Source organism: Rhinoderma darwinii, chromosome 3, assembly GCF_050947455.1.
Source record: "Rhinoderma darwinii isolate aRhiDar2 chromosome 3, aRhiDar2.hap1, whole genome shotgun sequence".
NCBI classification, from domain to species: domain Eukaryota; kingdom Metazoa; phylum Chordata; class Amphibia; order Anura; family Rhinodermatidae; genus Rhinoderma; species Rhinoderma darwinii.
In genome coordinates this window covers 401,327,688-401,334,459 of record NC_134689.1, presented here as the reverse complement: position 1 = coordinate 401,334,459, position 6,772 = coordinate 401,327,688, and the positions used below count along the sequence as shown (strand labels likewise).

Genomic DNA, 6,772 nt, shown 5'->3' with positions numbered 1-6,772 from the left:
ATCACATGACCATGGACAGAATTTTGTCCACTGGAAGTAGCAATGAGCAAATGAGCCTTTCTTAAAGGGAATGTGTTGCCAGAAAAACATGTTTTTTTTTTAAAAATTAAACATTTAGTGTGTGGGTGATTAAACATTGTTCAAATTTTTTTTATTTTTTTCACGAGTCAGGAAATATTATAAATTAATTCTAATTTATAATACTACCCATTTTTGGTCACTAGATGGAGCTATTCCCAAAATTGCAGCATTGCAACATTGGGTTAAAAGCCCTCGCTCTAGTGAGCTCTCAGCATCCCCCCCTCCTTTATCCTGGCTAGTGCCGGGATAAACGAGGGGTTTGAACGGTGTAACCTCCTACACTGTGTGTCGCCATTTTTTGAGCTAACACACAGTGTAGTAGGTTTACATACAGTAGTAAACACACACAAACACGAACATACATTGAAATCTCTTACCTGCTCCTGCCGCCGCGGCTCCCTCCGGCCCGTCCGCTCCGTTTGCTGCCGCTGGTCCAAGTGCACAAATCCGGAAGCCGCGACCGGAAGTAGTAATATTACTGTCCGGCTGCGACTTCCGGTCCACAGGAAAATGGCGCCGGACGGCGCCAATTTCGAATTGGACTGTGTGGGAGCGGCGCATGCGCAGTTCCCACACAGACGCCGTACACTGAAGTCAATGGGACGGGAGCCGTTCACAGTCCCTATGGGACTGTGGCTGCCGTATTCCATGTCTGTGTGTGTCGTTAATCGACACACACAGAAATGGAACAAAAAATGGCAGCCCCCATAGGGAAGAAAAAGTGTAAAAATAAGAAAAAGTAAAACACAAACACACAAATGAATATAAACGTTTTTAATAAAGCACTAACATCTTTAACATATAAAAAAATAATTTGTGATGACACTGTTCCTTTAAGTACAACTGGGCGTGTTTAAAGTTATGTCCAAGTGGGCGTGTATTGTGTATGTACAACTGGGCGTGTATTGTGTGTGTACATCTGGGCGTTTTTACTTGTTTTACTATCTGGGCGTTGTGAATAGAAGTGTATGATGCTGACGAATCAGCATCATCCACTTCTCTTTGTTACCACCCAGCTTCTGGCAGTTCACAGACACACAGCGTGTCCTCGCTCATCCGACGCGATGAAGTTCCTGTGGGAGGAAGTGAGTGACGTCACAGCGTGATCTCGCGAGAACACGCTGTGTGTCTGTGCACTGCCAGAAGCTGGGTGGTAACGAAGAGAAGTGGATGATGCTGATTCGTCAACATCATACACTTCTATTCACAACGCCCAGCTAGTAAAACAAGTAAAAACGCCCAGATGTACACACACAATACACGCCCATTTGGACTTAACTTTAAACACGCCCAGTTGTAAAGGCTCATTTGCATAAATATAAAAATGGTCATAACTTGGCCAAAAATGCTAGTTTTTGAAAAAAAACAACAAACGTTACTGTTATCTACATTGCAGCGCCAATCTGCTGCAATAGGAGATAGGGGTTTGAAAATCTGGTGACAGAGCCTCTTTAAGAACGGCGAGAAATTATTGCAGAAAGTAAATTTAAAAATTGTATAACTTAATTATACAAAAAGTAACATTCATTTCTGAAACCGGACAAATCTTCAAAAATTATTTATTTTTTTATTGGTTTTAATACAAACAATTACAAAACCATTCAAATGTGTCCCCATAATAAAAAGAACATGACAAATAGGGCACAGCCCAAACAGAAGGGTAAGCATCACAACCCATGAAGAGCACGCAGTGCGACAGCCATCTGAGCAATCATAATGGGAAGGAGCATTGCTTAAAAGTAAAAGGAAAGAAACATACAATAATTCACTTCCAACACATCCTAAAATGCAATGGCCATAGCATGTGAGCACAATCACAGGACGGACAAATCTGTTAATGAACAGTGAACCGAACAGAACATCGGTCCAGATCAGGAATGAATTGATGGGTGTATGGTCCCAACTCAAGGAATAAGAGGGAGAAAGAGAGAATAGGTTACACAGTGCGATATGGGAGTAATAAGCAAGAGACAGCCTGTAGGAATAAGAGATAATGGGACAGCCAGTATGGCACTGAGAGGGTCACAACTCCAGACAGCTGAAAAGACGGTAAGAAAAACAGTACAGGACAGTAGTTCCACGGAGAGGCAGGGACTCCTAGCATCGTACATAACTATGATGCTAGGAGCCCGGCTCTCTGAACTGAGTTCGGTCCGGGACTTCCGGCCGAAATACGTCCGTCCATTACGGACGTTAATGTGCTCGTGTGAACCCAGCCATAATATTACATGTGGTGTTATCACACAGCCACAGGGGGAAGTCGCCTGGGTGGAGCAAAACATGTGGGTGTAATGAAAGTTTATGTGCTGAGGTGGAAAGAGACAGGACGAACGTCACGACACTGAGGGGTACCGCTGGGGCAGTAGGGTCAGGCACTGCTCATGTGGTAGTCTAATCTGCACTGACCCACATACACAGCGAGAAGACGGAGAAGGAAAGAGGAAGCGACAGACAGAAGACAGCAAGCAGGAGGAAGGAGAGAGCTCACAGTCTGCAGCCCAACTACTGGCAGGAGGAAGGAGAGAGCTCACAGTCTGCAGCCCAACTACTGGCAGGAGGAAGGAGAGAGCTCACAGTCTGCAGCCCAACTACTGGCAGGAGGAAGGAGAGAGCTCACAGTCTGCAGCCCAACTACTGGCAGGAGGAAGGAGAGAGCTCACAGTCTGCAGCCCAACTACTGGCAGGAGGAAGGAGAGAGCTCACAGTCTGCAGCCCTACTACTGGCAGGAGGAAGGAGAGAGCTCACAGTCTGCAGCCCAACTACTGGCAGGAGGAAGGAGAGAGCTCACAGTCTGCAGCCCTACTACTGGCAGGAGGAAGGAGAGAGCTCACAGTCTGCAGCCCAACTACTGGCAGGAGGAAGGAGAGAGCTCACAGTCTGCAGCCCAACTACTGGCAGGAGGAAGGAGAGAGCTCACAGTCTGCAGCCCTACTACTGGCAGGAGGAAGGAGAGAGCTCACAGTCTGCAGCCCAACTACTGGCAGGAGGAAGGAGAGAGCTCACAGTCTGCAGCCCAACTACTGGCAGGAGGAAGGAGAGAGCTCACAGTCTGCAGCCCAACTACTGGCAGGAGGAAGGAGAGAGCTCACAGTCTGCAGCCCTACTACTGGCAGGAGGAAGGAGAGAGCTCACAGTCTGCAGCCCAACTACTGGCAGGAGGAAGGAGAGAGCTCACAGTCTGCAGCCCTACTACTGGCAGGAGGAAGGAGAGAGCTCACAGTCTGCAGCCCTACTACTGGCAGGAGGAAGATGCAGAATATAGTCCTCTACAGGAGGTAAGTGTCTGCTGTTCTTAACACAGAGTAAATGGTGGAGTAATACTGAGGTTGTATGGAGTAGTAGAAGTTATAGGGAGATGTTACATAGAGTAATAGGAGGAGATATAGGGAGAGGTTATATGTAGTAATAGGAGGAGATATAGGGTGAGGTTATATGGAGTAATAGGAGAAGATATAGGGAGAGGTTATATGTAGTAATAGGAGGAGATATAGGGAGAGGATATATAGAGTAATAGGAGGGGATATATGGAGAGGTTATATGGAGTAATAGCAGGAGATATAGGGAGAGGTTATATGAAGTAATAGGAGGAGATATAGGGAGATGTTATATGTAGTAATAGGAGGAGATATAGGGAGAGGTTATATGTAGTAATAGGAGGAGATATAGGGAGAGGATATATGGAGTAATAGGAGGAGATATAGGGAGATGTTATATGGAGTAATAGGAGGAGATATAGGGAGATGTTACATGTAGTAATAGGAGGAGATATAGGGTGAGGTTATATGGAGGAATAGGAGGAGATATAGGGAGATGTTATATGGAGTAATAGGAGGAGATAGGAGAGGTTATATGGAGTAATAGGAGAAGATATAGGGAGAGGTTATATGTAGTAATAGGAGGAGATATAGGGAGATGTTATATGGAGTAATAGGAAGAGATATAGGGAGAGGATATATGGAGTAATAGGAGGAGATATAGGGAGAGGTTATATGGAGTAATAGGAAGAGATATAGGGAGAGATTATATGGAGTAATAGGAGGAGATATAGGGAGAGGTTATATGTAGTAATAGGAGGAGATATAGGGAGAGGTTATATGGAGTAATAGGAGGAGATATAGGGTGAGGTTATAGGGAGTAATAGGAGGAGATATAGGGAGAGGTTATATGGAGTAATAGGAGGAGATATAGGGAGAGGTTATATGGAGTAATATGAGATATAGGGAGAAGTTATATGGAGTAATAGGAGGAGATATAGGAGAGGTTATATGGAGTAATATGAGACATAGGGAGAAGTTATATGGAGTAATAAGAGGAGATATAGGGAGAGGTTATATGGAGTAATAGGAGTAGATATAGAGAGAGGATATATAGAGTAATAGGAGGAGATATAGAGAGAGGATATATAGAGTAATAGGAGGAGATATAGGGAGAGGTTATATGTAGTAATAGGAGGAGATATAGGGAGAGGATATATGTAGTAATATGGGGAGATATAGGGAGAGGATATATGTAGTAATAGGAGGAGATATAGGGAGATGTTATATGGAGTAATAGGAAGAGATATAGGGAGAGGATATATGGAGTAATAGGAGGAGATATAGGGAGAGGTTATATGGAGTAATAGGAAGAGATATAGGGAGAGATTATATGGAGTAATAGGAGGAGATATAGGGAGAGGTTATATGTAGTAATAGGAGGAGATATAGGGAGATGTTATATGGAGTAATAGGAGGAAATATAGGGAGAGGATATATGTAGTAATAGGAGGAGATATAGGGAGAGGATATATGTAGTAATAGGAGGAGATATAGGGAGATGTTATATGGAGTAATAGGAGGAGATATAGGGAGAGGATATATGTAGTAATAGGAGGAGATATAGGGAGAGGATATATGTAGTAATAGGAGGAGATATAGGGAGATGTTATATGGAGTAATAGGAAGAGATATAGGGAGAGGATATATGGAGTAATAGGAGGAGATATAGGGAGAGGTTATATGGAGTAATAGGAAGAGATATAGGGAGAGATTATATGGAGTAATAGGAGGAGATATAGGGAGAGGTTATATGTAGTAATAGGAGGAGATATAGGGAGAGGTTATATGGAGTAATAGGAGGAGATATAGGGTGAGGTTATATGGAGTAATAGGAGGAGATATAGGGAGAGGTTATATGGAGTAATAGGAGGAGATATAGGGAGAGGTTATATGGAGTAATATGAGATATAGGGAGAAGTTATATGGAGTAATAGGAGGAGATATAGGAGAGGTTATATGGAGTAATATGAGATATAGGGAGAAGTTATATGGAGTAATAGGAGGAGATATAGGGAGAGGTTATATGGAGTAATAGGAGTAGATATAGAGAGAGGATATATAGAGTAATAGGAGGAGATATAGAGAGAGGATATATAGAGTAATAGGAGGAGATATAGGGAGAGGTTATATGTAGTAATAGGAGGAGATATAGGGAGAGGATATATGTAGTAATAGGAGGAGATATAGGGAGATGTTATATGGAGTAATAGGAGGAGATATAGGGAGAGGATATATGTAGTAATAGGAGGAGATATAGGGAGAGGATATATGTAGTAATAGGAGGAGATATAGGAGATGTTATATGGAGTAATAGGAGGAGATATAGGGAGAGGATATATGTAGTAATAGGAGGAGATATAGGGAGATGTTATATGGAGTAATAGGAGGAGATAAAGGGAGAGGTTATATGTAGTAATAGGAGGAGATATAGGGAGAGGATATATGTAGTAATAGGAGGAGATATAGGGAGATGTTATATGGAGTAATAGGAGGAGATATAGGGAGAGGATATATGTAGTAATAGGAGGAGATATAGGGAGATGTTATATGGAGTAATAGGAGGAGATATAGGGAGAGGTTATATGGAGTAATAGGAGGAGATATAGGGAGAGGTTATATGGAGTAATAGGAGGAGATATAGGGAGAGGTTATATGGAGTAATAGGAGGAGATATATGGAGAGGTTATATGGAGTAATAGGAGGAGATATAGGGAGAGGATATATGTAGTAATAGGAGGAGATATAGGGAGATGTTATATGGAGTAATAGGAGGAGATATAGGGAGAGGTTATATGGAGTAATAGGAGGAGATATAGGGAGAGGTTATATGGAGTAATAGGAGGAGATATAGGAGAGGTTATATGGAGTAATATGAGAAATAGGGAGAGGTTATATGGAGTAATAGGAGGAGATATAGGGAGAGGTTAAATGTAGTAATAGGAGGAGATATAGGCAGAGGTTATATGGAGTAATAGGAGGAGATATAGGGAGAGGTTATATGGAGTAATAGGAGGAGATATAGGGAGATGTTATATGTAGTAATAGGAGGAGATATAGGGAGAAGTTATATGGAGTAATAGGAGGAGATATAGGGAGAGGATATATGGAGTAATAGGAGGAGATATAGGGAGCGGTTATATGGAATATTAGGAGGAGATATAGGGAGAGGTTATATGTAGTAATAGGAGGAGATATAGGGAGAGGATATATGTAGTAATAGGAGGAGATATAGGGAGAGGATATATGTAGTAATAGGAGGAGATATACCGAGATGTTATATGGAGTAATAGGAGGAGATATAGGGAGAGGATATATGGAGTAATAGGAGGAGATATAGGGAGAGGATATATGTAGTAATAGGAGGAGATATCAC

The 6,772-nt window shown here is 42.2% G+C and overlaps 1 protein-coding gene across 1 annotated transcript in view; it reads left to right on the top strand.

Annotated features, from left to right (window-relative positions):
* The first annotated feature begins 2,443 nt into the window (after positions 1 to 2,443).
* IL27RA (interleukin 27 receptor subunit alpha) overlaps positions 2,444 to 6,772 on the top strand; it is a 62,971-nt gene continuing 58,642 nt past the window's right edge. Inside the window, exon 1 of the mRNA XM_075855496.1 lies at positions 2,444 to 3,357. The gene's annotated coding sequence lies outside the window, so the exon portion shown is untranslated. The remainder of the gene's footprint in view (positions 3,358 to 6,772) is intronic.